Genomic DNA, 23162 nt, shown 5'->3' with positions numbered 1-23162 from the left:
CTCAAAAAGTCCCTGGATGGCATCTGACAGTCTTTTTTGGAACGCCCTCCCTCCTCCTTTTCCATGAATTCACTCACTACCACTCACCAACAATGCACCTCATCTCTCTATAGCACATTTCTAAAAAACATTTAATTTTTTTATAGCACAACTCATAGTTTACTCACACTCAGTTCTGTGATCTGCATGGTACACGTTCTTTGTAGCGGGCACATTAACCCTCTGAGTTGTGTGGTTGACAAAAGTGCCCATGTGAGTTCACAGTGTGAGAGTAGGGTAAGAGGAGTGACGACAGGGTGAGGGAGGTGACCATATGAATTTGGATGCATATGTAAGTGCCAAGTGGGATGAAAGAATGCATGGTTAGTGATGGGCTTGTTTGAGTGAGATTGCAGAGTGAGCAGTGACGGGGACAGGTGAGTGAAGTGTGACATGAGTGCAGGGTGAGTAGTGTGCTCCTGTGACTGCAGGGTGAACAGCGCAAGTGCATTGTGAGTGCAGAGCTATCACTGTGAGTGCAAGGTGAGCGGGTGAATGGTGGGAGTACATGGTAATCAGTGTGAGTGCATTGTAATTGCTGTAAGTGCAGGGTGAGCGTAAAAGTGAAGGGCAAGAATTAGGAGTGAGTTGTCTGATGCAGGGTGCATTTCCAGAAACTTGAAGTAACTCAGCATGTTATTGACGGCGGCGTAGGGTTTTCAGTTATAAGTTGAACTAATGCTATTCTGGCATTAATCAGGGATCGAGGGTGGAGGAAATAAATCATGTGCTGATCCTGCAACAAACTTCCAGTCTTATGATTAGGGTTGCCAGCTCATTATTTTGATGTCCCAGACGGGGCAAAAATAAGCAGTCACCTAAAGCTGTATTTTCAGCACTTATCTATGCATACTTTGAACAACAAATATAAATATAAAGCACTTTTAATTGTGTTCTAGGGCTGCCTGAATGATACATGACTGATAATTAAAGTGAACAAAGACAGAAAAGTCACATTACATATCAATACATACTTTATTTATAACGCTATTTAGTGTTAAGACGAAGTCTTTCCAGGCTCCTTAGACAACACATTGCTGGCATTTTTCTTTTGGCAACCTTACTTTATATTCCTTTTCATGAAATGCATTCTCACACTACAGCAGTAAATGTAAATTTCAAATGTGAGGAATTGGCAGAGTGGGGGCCCAGGGGGTACTGGAACACAAAAAAACGAAGCCTCTGTAACCAGTTTACAAAGGTATGTAAATCTGCAAATGCTCTCTGGCCTCAAGGCAGTTGCCTTCAACACCCTTGCTGCTGGGCCTGGAAGCTCAGGTCCTCAGGTCACCTGCACCCACTGCACGTGGCACGCACCATTTAATTTATGAGGTAGGACTGTTATGAGGCAACACACTGGTACAACCAGCCGGCGAAAGAGTGTAGTGCTGCCTGTGTGCGCTACAGCACTGATGGGGCCCCTGGAGGCTGGAAAACGGGGGCTGCTGTGGGCATAACACAAAACTTTCTAGCTACTTCCATGCTCTAATGAAGCCTCTGGCTCCTGGGCTCTCACAGGTCTGTTCTTATGTTGGCAGACTCTCAATAACTTTTGTGATGCTGCTTGAGGAGGATCTGGTCAGCGCAGGCAATGGCAGGAAGTATTTAATTATTTAAAATCGATGCCTGCAGCCGGCCCCGGGAATTGCTGCTGCATCCCGGTGCTGGCTGAGTTTGAGTACAGTAAGACTAACACCTGTGTTTGACCTCATGACCTGGACACACAAGTGCAGCTTAGCGCCCTTGCATTTCTGGTGCTTTACAGCAGTTACACGATTATCTAATAGTTTATTTGTGTAATTTCTGATATTTATCTTTTTCCCTTGTCTTCATTGCTTAATTTTGCTCGTAACAAAGTGTCACACATAGTCGTTGAAATTTCACTCATATTTACAAAGTAATTATGAAAATGGCACACATAGCAATCTGAAACCTTGGCAGCTTTGAATCATCATGAATAAAAACTCGCACTGAAGCAATCCTCACGGTCTCCGTCTCCACTTCGCAGAAAGGAACCGAGGCCTATATGACCTTTCACTTTTAATCTCGGCAGCCCGCCCCACGATACACCCCATTCCACCCCATCCTCTGACATGGACTCCTTACTCCTGGGACGTGGATGCATGGACAGACTCACCAGCTGGCAGAAATAATTAAGTTAACTTATGGCCTACGGGCTGAGGCCGCATGGTCCCTTTCAGTCATCTCTGGCCTCTGCCTCGCCTCAGCAGTCACGCTTGCGCGATGCGCTTGATAATGGTCACCAGAACAGCCCCACCCTAAGGGAGAAGACTGCGCAGCCGCGGACGCAGAGACATCTGCACGCTCTAAACCAATATGAAGAGGCCACTGCGAGGTGTTGGTGCAATGAACGACGACGGTAATGTACGTAACCATTTCATTTGCAAATACCTAAAAATGTGTAGTGTTTGCTGGCTCCGCTGAGGGGGCCCCTAGAGCCGCGGGGCCCCCACGCAACGCGGGGGCTGCGGGGGCCTGTGTTACGCCCCTGAAGGTAGTCAGTATTGCGGGTGTTGGTAGGGGAAATTGGAAGAACGAAGAGGGAGTGAAAAAAGGAGATGAATGAAAGCATGCGATATGAACTTCAAAGGTGAGTAAAGATGGTTAGGTAGGCTCACATACAGAGAAGTGCAGTAGTTAAGGCTAGACCAGAGAGAAGAATAGAAGTGTTCACGAGGAGAAAGGAATGGAGGTTTTAATTTAACACGTCTTGAATAGCTGCCGGGGGCAGAATTTAGCAACAATCAGCACCTGTAGTATAAGAAGACGGAACACACACACATAATGTTTTTCAAGTAGGCTTCTAATTGGAGTCACATTGTTTCATAAAATAAAGGGAGTACAGATGCTGGAGAATGAGATCATGAGAAAGGAAAACTTATTAACTCAAGTTGTAACTCGAAAGTAAACGTTTCAGCTGAGCAAGCTAATCAACACTTTCTTGTTGCAGAAGCCCAAACTGTGAAAGAGAGGCTCTGGGCATCCTAGGCAGACATTTTATTTAGGCATAATTAGTTTGAGCAAGAATACATGGCTACGATCGTTACACTAAGACAAAGATTGTACATTGTCAGCCCTAACTATTAGCGAAACTTAGGACACATCAGTTGTTGTGTCGTTGGGGGTGTATCAGACCGTGAGCGCTGGGCGCTATGCAACGCGGGCTCAAGGCCTCCCGTGACAATGAGACACGGGGACAGCGTGTGTGTTTCTTGGTCCGCCGCCGCAGCCGTTCTGGCGTACGTGCGTGCGTGCCTGACTTTTATTGTACATGCACACGTGACCTGATGCGTACGCCCCAGCGTATCGCGTCAGTGTCCCGACATTACATTCCTCCCCAACACACAAAAACAAAACAAAACTTTCCAACACATTCCTGGTCTAGAGGTGGTCCTCTCAACTATGACTACTCTTTATGTGCTCACATAATTGTGGTGCAATTAAATCAAAACAGTCTTACGTGAGGTAGTCCTTAAGGCGACAGGAGGGCTCTGGATTACTCCGGAGGTTGTACCTTGACACTCCCCGGGTCGGTGAGTCACCTGGGCTGCCACCCACTCGTTCGCTGGTAGCACTGCTTTCACGATCCGGGGAGTCATCGCTTCCGCCCAGCATTGGCGCCTTTGGTAGTGGGATTGACCTCAGAACATCCGTCTCACTGGACCGTGGGGTGACCCAACCCATCGCATTGTCATTAGCCCCATCAGGCTCCAGTGAGTTCTCCGCATCGCAGGGAGCCCCCTGGCTCGTGCTCCCAGTTCCGTAGAACGGCTTGATCTTTTTGAAATATGACACGTTCCGGGTGATTCTCTTCCCCCTCCGAGTGGCAGTGACGCAGGTACCTTTGACGGCTTCCACTGTCCAGGGTTCTTTTTCAAACCGTAATCAAAACTTGCTTCCGATCGTTCTGTTCTTGATGAGCACAACGTCACCAGTGACAATGTCCGGTACTGCCGCTCTCCGTCGGGCATCGGCATGGGCATGTGCTCTCCGGCGTCGGGTATCAATGGCACTGTCATCCGGGGCTTCAGGTCGCCACTCCGGGTGGTGCGGTATTGTGTCCATGACCACTCTTCCCATTAGCAGGTGTGCCGGAGCAGCTCCCGTGGTGGAGTGAGGCGTCTGGCGATAGCTTCGAAGGAAGGTGAAGATGGCCAGCTCCACTGACTGACTCTTGTCGTGAGCTATGCGGATTACCTTATTGAGGGTCCTCATGAACCGTTCCACTTCCCCGTTCGCTTGAGGCCAGCGGGGCGTGATTCGCCCATGACGGATGCCCAAAGTTTGCAGGTACGTGGGGAACTCCTGGCTTTGGAAAGGGGACCCATTGTCCGTCCTAACCTTCCGCACTAGTCCATGGGTGGCCATGATTTTTTCTAGCTTGGGAATCACTTCACTGGCGCTGAGTGCCGACAGTATCTCCACCTCCGGATATTTCGAGTGATCGTCAGTTGCCACTAGGGTGTGGCGCCCATCCGGCAGGCTGCCAAAACCAATACTTATTTGGGACCACGGACTTCGCGGCCGAGGCTCCATGACGATGGGAGCTGGCCTGGTTGCTTCCCCAGTAACTTGACATGGGTGGCAGGCACGAACAGTTGCTTCTACAAGGTCATCCATAAGTGGGAACCAGACTTTGGTGCGCAGTCTCGACTTGGTCTTCACCATGCCTTGATGGCCTACATGGGCTAAGTCTACCATCCTCTGAGTCAGCGATGTCGGAATTACAAGCCTATGCCCCCTCAGCAGGCACCCAGTGTTATCCTCCGTCAGCTCGTCCCTTACATGGTATAAGCTGTCCATTATCCGTTGCGCCAGGGGTGTCAGGCTTCTCCACTCCTCCTTTGCCCGGTTCCAGTTGTTGTTCTGGACGGCTTGCTTGGCCCTCTGCAGACACTCGTCCTGGCTGGTGGCTTGTTGGAGGCTGGCCATGGAAACAGGTATGGGACAAGACCGAGCAGTGACGCATCTCACGTATTCCTCGGTATCAGCGGCCTCTTCCATCTCTTTGGGAGTGGCCTTCCGAGGATGGCGGAAGAGGTAATCCGCCGGGTTCCGTGCCCCAGGTTGGTATTCAATCTTGCAATTGTAGTTTTGTAATTGAAGCATCCACTTCTCAATTCTTGGTGGTGGTTTTGTAGAGGTACCTGAGAACAGTGAGACCAAGGGCTTGTGGTCGGTTGCTACCACGAACGGTTTTCCATATACGTATAGAATAGATGAAAATGGTGACAGCCCCAGTGAATCCCATCCTCGTCGCCAGTGAAAAGATGACAAAGACGTGTAGAAGTCCTCCAGTAGTTTAATCAGGATACCAAGAATTGGACCACGGTTATACAGCAACACAACATCCCAGCAGTGGCACAGCTCCCCAACTGCCAAAGCTCCCCAAGTTCCAGAACCTCCCCCGCAGCTCATCCCTGGACACCTGGAATGTACACATGCATTCCAGACCCCAGAGGAGAAAGCAAGATAGGACAAGAAAGGGAGGAACAAAAGAGACATGGTAGCCTACAACACCTCTTTCTCCATCTGGGAGTACCTTTGCTCCGTCTCTGTGAGCAACCGGCTTGCGAATGCCACCAGAGCCCATCCATCTTGAGGCGTCTTCCGTTGTAGGAGAACAGCGCCTAGCCCTACCGGACCCGCATCCACAGCGATCAAGGTGAGCTTGGCAGGGTCAAAGAACGCGAGTGTCGTCGCTTCTGAGAGCGCCTCCTTGATCTTTTCGAAGGCCCGGGCATGCTCGCTGCCCCACGTCCACGGAGTGGACTCTTTTGTCAGTTCTCTCAGGGGGGCTGTCAGATTGGCCAAGTCCTGGATGAATCTTCCACAGTAATTGACCATTCCTAGGAAGCTTCGAACCTCGGTAATGTTCGTGGGAGCGGTCGCTTCTTTGATGTCCTTCACTTTCTCGGGATCGGGGTTTATTCCCTCCGCAGAGAAAGTGTACCCAAAGAATTGTAGCTTGTTACACAGGAACTCACATTTTTCTCGATGCAACGTGAGGCCGGCCTCTCGAACCCGCCGCAGTACTTGAAGTAGCCGCTCATTGTGTTCTTGGACTGTCTTCGCATGGACCATAATGTCATCACTGACATTGATTGCCCCCGGGATCCCAGCGATGAGTTCCTGTATTACGTTTTGAAATATCTCGGCGGCACTCGACACTCCGAAGCTTAATCGTGTGTATCGCCTGAGTCCTACATGTGTCGAAAAGGTTGTAATATTTCGGGAGGCTTCGTCCAGTACCAGCTGGTGGTACCCCGATCGAAGATCCAATTTCGATAACCATCTGGCGCCCGCCATCTCCCCAATGAGATCGTCGATGGTGGGAGTGATGTGGCGCTCCCTCTTAATTGCGACGTTGGGGAGTCGCATATCAACACATATCCTGACGGCGCCTGGTTGTTTAGGCTTCCTTGCCACCACTATGGGAGACACCCACGGGGTGGGTCCTGACACTTTCTCGATTATTCCGGCCGCTTCAAGCTTCTTCAGCTCTTCCTCAACCAACGGCCTGAGGTGGAACGCTATCTGCCGGTGTCGTAAGGCTACCGGCTGGACCGTGGGGTCTATGTGGAGGTGGATCTCCTTTCCGCGAAACTTGCCTATCCCTTGGAACACCTCTTCAAACTCTTCCAGGATGTGGTGCATGGATTCTTGGTGCACCCCGAACGCGAAGGTCACTACTTATAGGTCCTCCGCTGCCCGGCATCCCAGGAGCATGCCCTGGCCATCCTCCGTGACGTAGATGTTTGACGTGATCGACCGTGTTCTGTGAGAGATGAGTGTCTTGAAACGTCCTCACACTTTCAATGGTGCCTCTTGACCATATGCAAATACCGTTATCGTCGACAGGTGTAGAACTGGCTTCGGATGCATAGTGCTGTACAGTGTGGCGGCCATGATGTTGATACTGGCTCCGGTGTCCACAACCGCGGTGATCTCTTGCGACCCGACCCGGACGTTGCATTGTGGAAGACGTCGTGCTTTGCGCGTCGCGGTGCCTATCATGTGGATTTTGTGCACCACTCTCTCCTCCTCATCATCGTCATCCATGTCGCTGGTCATCGGCTCTCTTTCGTCAACAGCGTTTACCGCCAGGCGGGGCTTGCGGTACTTTTTCGACCGACATACCTTTTCAAAGTGATGGAAACGACCGCACCCGAGCACCTCTTCCCTCGTGCCAGACATTCCGCCGCGGCATGAGGTAGGCCCCCGCAGTATCCGCATGCCTTAGGTTGTTCCGGGGCGGTGGCCCCTGGCCCTTTTTTGCCCCATTTCTGCCTGGGTCTTGCCGACACCACGTTGACTGGTTCAACCTTCACTTGCACTTGAAGAGCGGCTTCCATGTGCGCAGCGCGCGCTTTCGACAGTTCTTTGGTCCGACCCATTGTTAGTATTTCCGCCAATGGTTTGCCAGATTCCTCTAGTATCTGCTCTCGCAGCTTGGCTGAAGCGCACCCCTGGATTATTTGCCCTCTGATTTCTTCCATTTCGTCTCGGAAACCACATGTGGTTGCTAAGCTCTTGAGGCGGGCGTGGAACTTGTCCAGCGACTCCTCTGGGAGTTGGCGCGCTTTTCGGAATATGAAGCGGTTCGCCATCGGTTCAAAGTGTTTATTTAACGTGGCTATCAGCGTGGTGTGAGTTTTGGGGGTATTTTCTGCGAGCGTCTTGACAATATTGTGAATGTCCTTACCCCCTAGGTGGATGATCATTGCTCGTTTTTGGTCCCTTTGGACTTTGGTGGCCTCAAAGAATATACGTAGCCTGTCCTCCCAATCTTTCCATCTAGCCGCCACTGCCGACGGTGACCCCTCTACCGTGAAAGGTTCGATTGGTGGTATGTTTGTCATGGCGTGCGCACGTGTTGCCTCCGCTAGGCGAGACCTGATGGTGGTGTGGGCTTGTTTCTCCCCGTAGCACTCTCCTCCCAAATACATCTGTTAGACTCACTTGGTGTACTGCTCGATTTTCCCGGCTCTCTTGTGATTAAGGGGACTAATGTGACTTCAGTCTCTTTCCATCCAAGTCTAAGGGTTAGAGTAGTGTATAGAGCCTATTTATTAGGCACTTCGACATGATCCTGTGTTCTTCCCCATAGATTAGGGTTTGCACATATATCCTAGAGGATAGATCCGTTAGTATTAGGGGTAATCTGTTCTACAGTGAGGGTATTTCATGGAGTCGTGCTGAATCCAGGCCTGGTAGGCCTTAAACGGGAGAGACTCCATCTTTCTTTCCTCTCCGGCAGCTTGGAAAGTTTCTAGGTCGAGGGTGATGTTTTAGTTACGAGGTGTTATTCGCTTGGAGAGAACCGGTTCAGGCCGGCCCTTATCGAAGGATTGTATTTTTCTTCATGCCGAAGACACTACATCAGGCCGGCCGGCTGGGAACGTGTCCTTGGTACGGGGAGGTACAAGAATTTGGTGGGCGGCAGGTTACGGGCTGGAATTTTCCATGAGAAAATGCACCTCTATATTAGTGAAAGTCTGAGGCAGATACTGGCACTTGCTTTTTAGTCCGTAGGCGGCACCTGGCCGTTAAGCAGTAAAGCTACTACTTATTCCAGGGAAGACAGATGACAAACCTGAAGGTGGAGAAAAACCGAGAGATAGATATTCTTCTAACAGAATAGCCAAAGAAAAGAGAGTAGCCGATGAGGAAGAGGTCCCAGTGACTCGGAGAAGGAGAAGGGAGTAGATCCGTGACTGCGGAGGTGTGACTTCCAGGCGAAGCCGAGGCACAGACGAGAAGGGAACCTAGATGACCATTGAGTGCAGGCTACATACGACCAAGGTGATGTCAACCCCTTTATTATTAGAGTGTACAACTTAATCTATCACTTTTCTTTGCAGGTCATATGTGATATGTATTATGTTCTGTGAGCGTGTATGTAGTGACTAAATAAAGTATCCAGTTTGTATTGAATCAACATGTGCTGCGTGTTCTTGTATAAGAGGGTAGCCTATTCTTCTAGTCAGCTGTGACTTGATATGAACAGATGTTAATCCTGATCAGGTAAGTGGTAGCTGAATAAGGGAGAAAGGAGCCCCTCGAACTGGGGGAACAGGTTGTGCTCAACTAGTAGTCTTTGTGTGATCTGATACATAGTAACACTGGTTCCCTTGTTGTATGTCGTGGTAATTATAGGATGAACTTGTGCTAAGGCTGCCGTCTGGGTAGGAAGTCCTGGGTCCGTTTGGGACCGCGAGGCTGAGGCTGCCGTCTGGGCAGGAAGTCCTGGGTCCGTTTGGGACCGCGAGGCTAAGGCTGCCGTCTGGGCAGGAAGTCCTGGGTCCGTTTGGGACCGCGAGGCTGAGGCTGCCGTCTGGGTAGGAAATCCTGGGTCCGTTTGGGACCGCGAGGCTAAGGCTGCCGTCTGGGTAGGAAGTCCTGGGTCCGTTTGGGACCGCGAGGCTGAGGCTGCCGTCTGGGTAGGAAGTCCTGGGTCCGTTTGGGACCGCGAGGCTAAGGCTGCCGTCTGGGCAGGAAGTTCTGGGTCCGTTTGGGACCGCGAGGCTGAGGCTGCCGTCTGGGTAGGAAGTCCTGGGTCCATTTGGGACCGCGAGGCCGCCACTTGTATTATAAGAGGTCTTGATATATATATATATATATATATATATATATATATATATATATATATATATATATATATATATATATATGAGTAGGAATTCCCTGTCCTTAGGTGGTATGTATATATGTGGTTTCTTAGGTGTGAATAGGCCCTAGGGAGGGGGTAACGTTCTGGCTGGGTTAGAGAGGCTCTGTTGAGCGGGTTCTATCTGATCCGAAAACCCAAGCAGAACATTTGGCGTCACGAACCGTTTACGAAACCTGTGTGCGTTGTGGTTGTCTTGTGTTTGCTTTTGGCGCGTGCGTGGTTTTGTTTGCATTTTATTTTTGTATACTTGTGTATATAGTTTTTTTTTCCTTTTCTTCTTTCTTCTTTTTCTTCTTTTTCTTTTCCACGATGTTTTCTAGAAGATCTAAATCTACTTTTAAGTTGCCCGTTGATATTCCCGGATGGGATTCAACGCCTTATGAAGCCTTGGCCCGTGAGTGGGCTGATTCTACTGGTTTGAGTGAGAATTGGAATTCTTCTTTGGAGCTGGCGGAGCCGGCTAATGTGATTACTTGTTTGCAGAAGGCACCCATATCGAAGGGTGAAGAGATTCCTATTTTGGGGCGCAGAGGTTGGATTGTTCTGTCTGCGTATCGGATTCTACATGAGAGATTGTTGAAATTACAGATATCTCTTAAAGATGTGGAAGCGCACTTTGTTGAGATTCAGAATTCTCATACTTTGTTGCGGTGTCAAAATAAGTTGCTTGCTGATAAGCTGGAGACTTACCAAACTATTGCCGAAAGGGCTGCTGTGCGAATTGCTCGTTATAAATACAAGAACAGGCGCGGTCGGGTTTCGACGCGAAAGGTGCGTCTGGTCGTGGCGAAAGCCGGACTGGATTGGAATCCTGATGAATGGGATGGTAATATCTGGAATTCAAGTGATTCTTGTTCCTCGGGTGAGGAGTCTGTCAAGCGCGAGTCTTCTCGTTCCCGTCATGATTGTAAGTCTGCTTCTCGCACCTCTGATGGTGCACCCCGTGATTACGCTCGTTCTTCGGGTGGGATCGATACCTCTTACACTGATTATCCCTCTACGAGTACTGATCGGGCTCCTTGTGATGCTCGTCCCGCGGTCTCTGCGCATCCAGTTTTTCGTCGGAAGTTGCAGCAGTCTCCCGCTGCTCCGCAGGGTATTTCTTTGGACTCTTTAGAGGACTTTACTCAACAGGAAATTAGTGATATTTTGCAGCGATTTCGGCAGCGAGCTGGTGAGACCTTGCTCACATGGATGGTGCGCCTTTATGAACTGGGCGCTGCTGGTATTATGTTAGATATTGGCGATTGTTTGAAGTTTTGTTCCTTGAGTTCGGATTCTACTGTACAGGATCATTTTCGTAACTATAATGGTGGTGGTCAAATTTCTTTGCTTCAATTGGCGACTGAGGGTTGTAATCAAAAGTATCCTACTGAGTCTGATTGGCCTGTGAATGACAAACCGTGGTATACTTTGCGCGACGCTGCACAACGTCTCAAAGAGGAGGTGATGAAAACGGCAATTTTTTTGGGTACTGCTGACAGGTTGCTTGATGGTTTGTTGACATCTTCTGTGCGGAATCGCATTATTCGGTCTTCCCCTGTTGCCTATAAGCAGGTCATGATGACTTTATTGATTAATCAGACTGGTAACGTGTTATCTACGGTACTGGAGTCGGTACGCCAACTCGGTGAGTTGGGTGAGTGGTTTAAACCTGAACGTCAGTCCCGGCCTGACACCCGTACTCCTGGTGAAAATAAACTTACTAGGCGTGATATCTTTTCTGGTCTTCTAGCTGATGGTGTGCGTAGGGAGGACATAGACGGTGAGACTACCGCTCGTTTGTGGGAGTTGTTTCGCAAACGTGGTTTGGATCGGAAGGAGGGTGCCCGGCGTGTTCGGACCACTGAGTGTGATCGTGGTGGTTCTGACGGTAGCGGTGATGACGACCGCCATGGGCGCTCTGTTCGTCATGATGATCGACGTTATGTACGTGATGTGTCCCCCCGTCGAGAGGGAGACAGGGAGAGAGAGGGGGAAAGAGAAAGGGGGAGAAATGATTATGTTTACAGCAGACGTAGAGATGATAGGGATCAATCCCCTGAGTTGAGGAGGAGAGAGGATCGTCACAGTTTGGTCGATCGTAACCTGCAGTACAATGCTGAAGACTCGAATCCGTTCCGTACGGGGAATGGATATGAACAGGAGGTACCGATACCTAAGAAACGTGAGAGTCTTTATCCTGATTTGTCCTGGTACACAGAATGCAGTAAGAATGACTAGGAAATAGGTCAAGCTCCGGTACACAGATGGGCTCACCGAGATGATAGACCCTATGTAGATATTGATATTTATTGGAGACATCGTAATATCCAAAGGACCCGAGCATTGGTAGATACAGGAGCGGAGGCCACTCTTATTCATGGAAAATCAAAGAAGTTTACAGGTCAGCCTTTTACTATTACCGGATTAGGTGGAAAAGAAACCCCTGCAGTTCAAACTTTGCTTAAAATAAGAATAGGTAGAATCCCTAGAAAAGAATATTCTGTACTAGTGGTGCCACTCTTAGAATTCATAATTGGAATTGATATCTTGAAAGGAATGACGTTGCATCTAGATGATGGGTGTTACCAATTTGGAACCACGCATTATATATCGTCCAGACCTATACGGGTTGGTCGTTTAAGAATGCCTCCCATACAAGTTCCCCAGGCGACAAAAGTGGTTTGTCAGAAGCAGTATCGTATTCCAGGTGGCCATGAGGAGATTGGTACCACTATTCAGGAGCTGGTGGATGCAGGTGTTATAACCCCGGTTACTTCTGCTTGGAATAATCCTGTTTGGCCTGTACGTAAGAGTGATAATTCTTGGCGCATGACTGTTGATTATCGAGAATTGAACAAACACACGCCCTCTTTGACTGTTGCAGTGCCGGATGTTATTACCCTAATTGAAAGAATCCAAAAGCATCCAGGTACATGGTATGCGTCCATTGATATTGCTAATGCTTTCTTTTCTATTCCTATTGCCCCTGAGTGTCAGGAACAGTTCAGTTTTACGTGGAACGGGCGTCAGATGACGTTTAGGAGTCTTCCTCAGGGCTATGTGCATAGTCCTACAATATGTCACCGGCTGGTGGCAGAGCATTTGGCTGAGGTACCGGTTCATTCCCAAATTCAGATATGTCATTATATTGACGATGTTTTGATCCAAGGCGATACACAGGAGGAAGTTCAGACCCAATTGGACAGGATCATTGAGTGCCTGCGTGGGAAAGGTTGGGAAATCAACCCAGATAAATTGCAAGGTCCGTCCCAGTCTGTAAAATTTTTGGGTATTAATTGGCATGAAGGGCACCGTGAAGTGATCCCTCAGGTTAAACAGAAGATTCTTGATTTTGCAGTTCCGAGGAATAGGAAAGAAGCCCAGAGCTTCATTGGCCTGTTTGGTTTTTGGCGCCAGCATATTCCTCATTTGAGTCAAATATTGGCCCCCTTGTACCGGGTCACGCGTAAAAAGAATGCATTTGAATGGGATGAACCACAGCAAGATGCGTTTAGTCTGGCAAAAGAAGCAATTCAACATGCTCTGGATTTATGGCCTGTACGTGATGGTGATGTGGATTTGAATGTGTCTGTACAGGGCCCTTATGCAAATTGGAGTTTGTGGCAGAAACAAGGCAGGAGTAGAGTACCGTTAGGTTTTTGGACCAAAAAGTTACCTGATGCTGGTGAGCGTTATACACCCTTTGAGAAACAGTTACTTGCTTGTTATTGGGCTCTGGTGGATACCGAGCAATTGACTTTGGGACATGATATAGTTTTGCGCCCTGAAATTCCTATCATGCAGTGGGTTCTGAGTTCGCCGAAAACTCACCGAATTGGACATGCTCAAGAGGCGAGTGTGATTAAATGGAAATGGTATATACAAGATAGGGCACGTGTGGGCCCGAAAGGAGTTGCTTCTTTACATGAGCAGGTGGCGCGAGCGCCGTGGACTGAGACTGAGAGTGAATGTTCCGTACCTTTAGCACAGGAGTCTCCTGTCAAGTGGGGTAAGCCTTTTGATGATTTGTCCGCAGCGGACAGAAACCATGTTTGGTTCACGGATGGTTCAGCGAGGTTTATAGGGACGACACGGCACTGGAAGGCGGTGTCCTATAATCCGGTCACACAAAAATTGCTGAGCACAACTGGTGAAGGTAAAAGCAGCCAATTTGCCGAGCTGTACGCTGTTTATCAAGTTTTGAAACAAGAGTTACCTGGTACATGTCATATTTTCACTGATTCTTGGTCTACTGCCAATGGACTGGCTGTTTGGTTGCCGACTTGGCATTTCCATAATTGGAAGTTACATTCCAAGGAATTGTGGGGAAAAGAGTTATGGCAAGAGATTTGGGAGATGCTCCCACAGAGTACTGTTACAATCTTCCATGTGGATGCTCACACCCCGATAGATTCTCTTGACAAATTTTTTCATAACATTGCAGATGAGAAATCTAAAATTGCTGAGGCAGTGGTGGACAGGCAAGATTCTGACATTGCGGGATTGGCGAAATGGGCACACCAGAAGGCAGGACATTTTGGAGAGAAGGCCACTAGCAGGTGGGCTGCTGATCGAGGAATTTATATTCCCCTAGATTTAATTAAAAATGTTATCTTACACTGTCCCGTCTGTCAGCATATCAGACAGCGTAAAGTGCCCCAAATTGTTAAAGGTCATTTACATCGCGGAAAACTGCCCGCTCAAATTTGGCAGATTGATTACATTGGTCCACTTCCTATGAGTAGGAATTGTCAATATGTTTGCACTATTGTTGATACATACAGTGGCCTGCTGGTAGCCCTTCCCTGTAAGCAAGCTACCCAATTGAATACCATTAAAACATTAGAATTGATTATGATGTATTATGGTGTGCCATTCCAAATTCATTCTGATAATGCATCCCATTTTCGTGGAAGATTGGTACAGGAATTCTGTGCGGAAAACAATATTGAATGGATATTCCATATACCCTACTATCCACAGGCCTCGGGCCTGGTGGAGAGATTGAATGGCCTGCTAAAGGACCAGCTGCGTAAGTTAACAAATGACAAGTATAAGAATTGGCGAGACTTTTTGCCTCAAGCGTTATTGATTTTGAATAACCGTCCTTTCCTAAATGCTGAATCCCCACTTATGCGTTTGTTTCCTCCGAATGTTGATGCTAAGCCCAATGAAATAAGAGAGACTGTGATGTACTGGGAAATTACTCCTGGAGCTTTGGCTCCATGTAGAGCGACCCCAGGGTCGGCAGGTTTAGACTTGCATGCCATGGATGACACCGTTTTAAAAAGTAAGGATCGGGTCATCATTGCTACCGGTGTTGGTATTCATATACCACCTGGGAATTTCGGATTAATCGCCCCTAGATCGGGGCTGGCTGTAAAAGGCATTCAGGTGCTTGGAGGAATAATTGACAGTGATTATCAGGGAGAGATTAAGGTGCTCCTGCTGAATAGCAGTGAGGTTGACTTACTGATACACCGCACTGACCGAGTGGCTCAATTACTCATTATGCCTGTTTTCAGTGGTACATTAATGAAAGGCACTGCCCCAACTTTGCTCACTGTACGAGGCCAGAAAGGTTTTGGCTCTACGGATAACCCTGGGGCTAGGGTTTGGGTGCAGTCGCCTAAAAATCCCCCTGAACAAGCAGAGGTTATTGCCACTGGTCAGGACAATACCATTTTGGTTATGAGACCAGGGAAAGATAGCTGGGAGGCGGTCCCGGCTGACAAATGTTATTTACGAGAATGATTAATGCCTGTATTTGATTCTCTTTCAGATCATTCTTTGGACTGTTGCTGCAGGATGTGTCGGTACTGGACTCCTTTTGGGATGGTACGACGGGAAAGGAGGGATCCCGTCAACCCGGGATGAACTGAGAACCCGAGTGTTGCGTTCCTTCGCTGCGTGGGATTCATCATCGAACTTTTGGACATCATTAGCCAAGAGGGTGACTGATGCCCCTCACTTCTGTTTGACACCGATGAGATCTGTACATGATATTCTGGCGACCTGTCTGGTTGCTGTCCCTGCCTCGTTGGAAACCCTAATTCACATTTTTAATGTTTCAAAGGCTCGCCCCAATGTTCTCCTGGGTGATTTTGCTACCCATGTATATTGCCCTTTATGCACTGAACTGCCGAACGAGCCACCCCCCATCCAGTCCCAAATAGTTACCTATAATATCACACAAGGTGATTTATGCTTCTTTCTTACGTGTAATCCTAGTGCGATCTCTGAATGTTTACGCCTCAAACTAAAAGGCGCCACTTCATTTACCGCTCATGAACGGACTTTGTGCTTTCAAAGGACACCGACCACATGTGTTTCAGTTCAGAACAATATGACTTGCAATAGTTTGGTAGTTACCCCCAGTCATTATCGCACGATGTTACTACCTGCCGGATGGCTTTTCTCATGTGGTAATACTTCCTGGCCATATGTCCCTGCAAACATTTCCGGAGGCCCTTGTGCTATTACAAGACTCAGTTTGTTAATGTTTTCATCACATCCGAATGCCAACTCTCGTGTGATTCGAGATACTGTGATGTTACAGGAGGATTGTGACTCATCTTTGCATTTATATTCCCAGTCTGAATACCTTAGCCTGGCTATTTCAATTATTGGTGTTCCTGCTCTGGCAGTTTATAATGCCAAATCCATTGGGAAAATGGCCTGTTGGATGGTGAAATCCATTAATCATACTTCTACAGTCCTGTCCGACATGTTATTAGATGCCCAGGGTGAACGTAGGGCCATTTTGCAAAACAGAGCGGCCATTGATTATCTTTTGCTTAAACATGGACATGGTTGCTCCGATTTTGAAGGTCTCTGTTGTTTTAACTTGTCCGATCATACACAATCCATACGTGCACACATTGACAAGTTGCGTGATTTAACGGAAGAAGTTAGAAAACACGTTGACCAGGGCTGGTTTGACTGGCTCTTTTATTGGTTGCCTGACGTACACATGCTACGTCACACATTAGGTGGTATTCTGATTGCTGTTGCTGTTTTGATTTCTATCTGTTGCTTTATTCAGTGTATTCCTTCACTGCTTCCATTCTGTACGCTCGGTACTAGACATAGATCAGTTAGCTTTGTTTCATATTATTCTTCCACAGATGTTAGCTCCATTTAATGAATGTATAATAGACTGAAGTCAAGGGTGAAATGTACTGCTCGATTTTCCCGGCTCTCTTGTGATTAAGGGGACTAATGTGACTTCAGTCTCTTTCCATCCAAGTCTAAGGGTTAGAGTAGTGTATAGAGCCTATTTATTAGGCACTTCGACATGATCCTGTGTTCTTCCCCATAGATTAGGGTTTGCACATATATCCTAGAGGATAGATCCGTTAGTATTAGGGGTAATCTGTTCTACAGTGAGGGTATTTCATGGAGTCGTGCTGAATCCAGGCCTGGTAGGCCTTAAACGGGAGAGACTCCATCTTTCTTTCCTCTCCGGCAGCTTGGAAAGTTTCTAGGTCGAGGGTGATGTTTTAGTTACGAGGTGTTATTCGCTTGGAGAGAACCGGTTCAGGCCGGCCCTTATCGAAGGATTGTATTTTTCTTCATGCCGAAGACACTACATCAGGCCGGCCGGCTGGGAACGTGTCCTTGGTACGGGGAGGTACAAGAATTTGGTGGGCGGCAGGTTACGGGCTGGAATTTTCCATGAGAAAATGCACCTCTATATTAGTGAAAGTCTGAGGCAGATACTGGCACTTGCTTTTTAGTCCGTAGGCGGCACCTGGCCGTTAAGCAGTAAAGCTACTACTTATTCCAGGGAAGACAGATGACAAACCTGAAGGTGGAGAAAAACCGAGAGATAGATATTCTTCTAACAGAATAGCCAAAGAAAAGAGAGTAGCCGATGAGGAAGAGGTCCCAGTGACTCGGAGAAGGAGAAGGGAGTAGATCCGTGACTGCGGAGGTGTGACTTCCAGGCGAAGCCGAGGCACAGACGAGAAGGGAACCTAGATGACCATTGAGTGCAGGCTACATACGACCAAGGTGATGTCAACCCCTTTATTATTAGAGTGTACAACTTAATCTATCACTTTTCTTTGCAGGTCATATGTGATATGTATTATGTTCTGTGAGCGTGTATGTAGTGACTAAATAAAGTATCCAGTTTGTAGTGAATCAACATGTGCTGCGTGTTCTTGTATAAGAGGGTAGCCTATTCTTCTAGTCAGCTGTGACTTGATATGAACAGATGTTAATCCTGATCAGGTAAGTGGTAGCTGAATAAGGGAGAAAGGAGCCCCTCGAACTGGGGAACAGGTTGTGCTCAACTAGTAGTCTTTGTGTGATCTGATACATAGTAACACTGGTTCCCTTGTTGTATGTCGTGGTAATTATAGGATGAACTTGTGCTAAGGCTGCCGTCTGGGTAGGAAGTCCTGGGTCCGTTTGGGACCGCGAGGCTGAGGCTGCCGTCTGGGCAGGAAGTCCTGGGTCCGTTTGGGACCGCGAGGCTAAGGCTGCCGTCTGGGCAGGAAGTCCTGGGTCCGTTTGGGACCGCGAGGCTGAGGCTGCCGTCTGGGTAGGAAGTCCTGGGTCCGTTTGGGACCGCGAGGCTGAGGCTGCCGTCTGGGTAGGAAGTCCTGGGTCCGTTTGGGACCGCGAGGCTAAGGCTGCCGCCTGGGCAGGAAGTTCTGGGTCCGTTTGGGACCGCGAGGCTGAGGCTGCCGTCTGGGTAGGAAGTCCTGGGTCCATTTGGGACCGCGAGGCCGCCACTTGTATTATAAGAGGTCTTGATATATATATATATATATATATATATATATATATATGAGTAGGAATTCCCTGTCCTTAGGTGGTATGTATATATGTGGTTTCTTAGGTGTGAATAGGCCCTAGGGAGGGGGTAACGTTCTGGCTGGGTTAGAGAGGCTCTGTTGAGCGGGTTCTATCTGATCCGAAAACCCAAGCAGAACACTTGGTTTTACAGTCGTAGGAGCCACGACCCAAAATGCTCGTATACGTGGGGTGGCAATTCTGTCAGCAAAACGCTCACTTCAATTCACACGCACATTAACTGTTTCAAACGGAAGGTGGGTTATGACAGTATGCCAAAGGGAAAACGGGGTTTCACTCATGATATGCACCGTATACGGCAGCACCGCAGATGATCCAGCAATTTTTGATTTTCTGAATAATGAACTGGCTGAATGGCCGCTACCATTAGTCATCTGCGGCGATTTTAATATCAATCTGCCAGCAGACAAGAGTATAACTCAGGATAATAATTGGACATACAATGGACGAAAACCAAAAGTTTTTAAAGGCCTTAAGGCCTTATGTAGAGAACAAGCACTCACCGATATTTGGCACTTGCAACATCCTACCGACGCCGGCCATACCTTCTTTTCTTTTCCGCATAATAAGTTGGTAAGATTAGACTATGTCTTCGCATCCCAGCTTATTCTTCATGAGTGCTCAATAGAGAAGACCCCACGTATCGGTGCAGACCATAATCCCTTAGTGGTGGAAATGAGGGGGTAGCGGTGGCCAATACAGAATGTGCTAACTGGACTATTGAACGATCCCTTCTCTTAAATGAGGAGAATTCCAAGCACATGAAACGTTGGATTCCACAATTTATCAAGGATAATCTAGGTAGCACAGGGATTGAGGTGGTTTGGGACGCATTAAAAGTGACAATCAGAGGAGAGACACTTAGCTTTTCAATCACTTTGAATAGAGAAAAACGCCGAGTATTAGATAAATGCAACTTCGGCTGGCGGAGGCTGAAGAAAAATAAATTTCTGTTCTTAGGAATGAGGAGGATTCAGCAGAAGCGCAAGCGAGAATATTATCAGCAAAATCGGCCGTAATGGGGGTAATTGCAGAGAGAGCGGCAGACAGATTAGCATCATGGAAGAGGGAGACATATGAATGCAGCAAGCAGGTAGGATACCACCTCGCCCTTAGGGCAAGACAAAAAATCACCAGGAATATTATCAAAACTATCAAAAATTCAGCGCAAGAAGTAGTGTCAGATGCAGAGGACATTCGTAAGGAATTTCTTACGTATTATCAAGAGCTATATCATGAAACGACTATTGCTAACGTAGATGATATCGCTAATTACCTAAATCAAATCCCAGCGGTGCAGCTATCACATGAGGATCAGTTCTTACTTGATGAGCCCCCCCAATGGATTGACACACTGCTCTGCATTAACTGCCTTCCTAATAATAAAGCTACGGGCTGGATAATATTCCGGGTGAATTTTATAAAAGCTTTTCCACTGAATTAAAAGAAATCATGCTTCAGCTAATCGTCCATGTTTTTAAGGGGGGAAAACCACCCGAGTCATGGTCACAAGCTACAATTATTGTATTTCTGAAAAAGCACAAATCAGCACTTGATCCTGCCACTTACCGTCCTATTACCCTGATGAATGTTGACAGCAAAATCTATTCTAAAATTTTGGCGGTACGATTTGCAGGGGTAATACATAAAGTCATATCCCCGAGACAGCATGGATTTATACTGGGACGAGGTACAGTAGACCACGTCAGGAGAACTATCTCTTTGTTCGACGCAGTGCATATCTCAGGAGATCCAATGGCACTTATCCTTCTCGATGCTGAGAAGGCTTTTGACAGGGTCTCCAGGCCCTTTTTATGGGAGACCCTGTCAAGGGTTGGGATAGGTCAGGAATGCGTACAGGCATTCAAGATACTGTATTATCAACCTACCGCAAGATTATTCTTAAATGGCGCACTAACCGATACTTTTAAAATAGCAGGAGGGACCCGCCAGGGATGCCCAAGTTCACCTCTCTTGTTCGCACTGTATATAGACCTTTTTTTACGCTTGCTGGAAAGCAACCATAAATTAGTCCTATTCTCTCGCATGACTGGGAGACGAAAGTTCTGGCCTATGCCGACGACATTGCCTTGGTGACTGCTAATCCGGAAATCTCTATGGCAGAGGTTGAATTAGAGGCGGCTAGGTTTGGAAGTCTGTCTGGATACTCACTTAACAGATCTAAAACCCAGATAATTTGTAAAAATGTTGATATGGGTCAAGCCACAAGACAAGTTGAAAAAGCTACGTATCTCGGAGTGGAAGTTATGGCAACAGTTGAGAAGATAGTTGAATGCAATATTGATCCCCTGATTGAAAAAATTAAACCCGAACTAATTCGACTACACAAATTACATATTTCAATAATAGGGAGATGTAATTTGATCAAAATGCTTTTTTTTCCTAAATTTTTGTACTTTATAAGAGCTATTCCGCTGGAATTTAGTCACGTGTCTAAAAAAGATCGAAGACTTGTTCTCACGGTTTATATGGGCCTATGAAAAACCCAGAAGAGTTTATAAATTTCTCTCTCTACCGAAAGAGATGGGGGGGGCTGGCTCTCCCAAATATAAGACTTTATTATTGGGCAACCACTCTTTTGTACAACCTCACCATTTTAACAGACAATGTAACAGACAATGCTACAGATAATGGATTTAAAGATATACCCACACCTATAGAGCTTATAATGGGTAAAGATGCGTGGGGGTGGATCTGGCGGTTTTTAAATGATTCCCACTACAAAAAAGTGCTCTTTAAGACACTGACGGCTGTGTTTAAAATCATGAAATTGGTTCGCAAAATGCTAGGCCTGGGTTGTTTGAACTATTGCACGCCAATGTACAATAATCCAAACTTACCAGACTTTTTTAAAGACCCAATACTTAAAAAGTGGCAAAAGAAGGGTTTGTTCAAATTGGGGGATTTATATTCCCTCTCGGATATTGCTTCTTTTGAGAGTCTTAAAGAAAGATATAAACTGGACTGGAAAGAGTTCGATAAATATCTGCAAATACGGGATTGTTTAAGGAGAAAGTGCGGCGGTCCAGCAGGATTTATTAACAATCACATTATTGATAGTCTAAGATTGAACCATCCATCTATCGGAACTGTGTATCACTCTCTGAATTTATTAATGCCAGACGATTTAACATCCCAAGCTACGAAGTGGGAAGAGGAAATAGGTATCTCAGAAGATTTATTTTTCCACTCTGTCTAGTTAGCTCAAAACCTGCTAATTACAGCACGGCTTCAGGCCCAGTATTACAAATCCTGCTTTTCGCTGTACTACACTCCGAAACAGATCGCTAAATGGGGGACGGGTAGAGGGATCTTTGGTAGACGATGCTCTCTATACCAGGCAGATCTTAATCACATATTTGCCTCTTGTGACGCATTAAGCAATCAAAAACTTGAGATCACAAACAAAGTGCTAGGGAGGGATGTTCCTCTCTCCCCTTCCCTGATTTGTCTTGGGGTAGATCGAGAGATGCAAGGCAAACCTGGAGAGTATTTGATGTTCATTGCCATGGTAATATACCGCCTTTGTCTAGCTTCAGCGTGGCTGGATCCATTTCCCCCTGGGTTCCACCAATGGCTAACACGTCTGGTGGCAAATTACAATTTTGAAAAAGCCATTTATGGGAAAAGAGGCGTAAGGTCGGGGGAAAAAGGGCTAAAGATCTGGGAACCTCTGGCAAAATGGCTTGAGAGATAACTAAAATATTACAAATCTTTATCTTTTCTTTCTTTTCCAAGCAGTGCCAACCCCGGGGGCGGAGGGTTGGGAGGGGGTTTAAAAATTTTATTTTTTTAGAAATGTGTGCATGGTGAACGATCAATGATTGTATATTAACATTAATTCTCATCTACAATAAAGTAACTTATTTTGATAGATTTGCAACCTACCTATGCGATTATAATACATGCATGTTTTGTACTCACAATCTGTTTGCATAGCGATTGGAAGAATGAAATATAATTTGTATCATTGTAATCATGCACCAAATAAAAAATGTAAAAAAATAAAAAAAAGATAATGAAACGATGCCGCCTGCCTTTGGCAGTTCAAGCCTTCTGAAGTGCCAGCGAGCCAAGCCTGAAGTCCCCTGATAGCACCCGCATTACCCCTGGAGCTGATTTTGTAAGTTGCGCATTTTATGATAAGCGCGTGCTCAATAACAGGACGCATATTTCTGCAACGTTATACAGCATTTGACTGAATACTGCCTAAAGTTGTAGACTTTGTTCCCGCGAGGCCAGTACTTGGAGAACAACTATGTACTGCAAATCTTAAGATGTGTGTGTTTAGCAGTTTTGTAAAGTAGACGGCATGTAAAAATTACTTTATACAGGGGAAAAACTCTCCCAGTAGTTATATATCTCTTCAGTGTGATTATACCGAACATTACTTTTTTTTGGGGGTTAAAAGACTTATGAATAAATAACTTTTGTTAAAATAAGTACCATGGGATAAACCATATATGCAGATGTGCAAAGTATAATATGGTATTTATTACCATTGTGGATGGAGGGGAGGGGCGTCATTACTTACTCAAGCCTTGGAATATTACACGCTACACAATCCGCATATAGTCACTAAAATATGGAGCCAAGC

Source organism: Triturus cristatus, chromosome 7 (genome assembly GCF_964204655.1).
Source record: "Triturus cristatus chromosome 7, aTriCri1.1, whole genome shotgun sequence".
Taxonomy (NCBI): Eukaryota; Metazoa; Chordata; class Amphibia; order Caudata; family Salamandridae; genus Triturus; species Triturus cristatus.
This window is presented reverse-complemented; position numbering follows the sequence as displayed.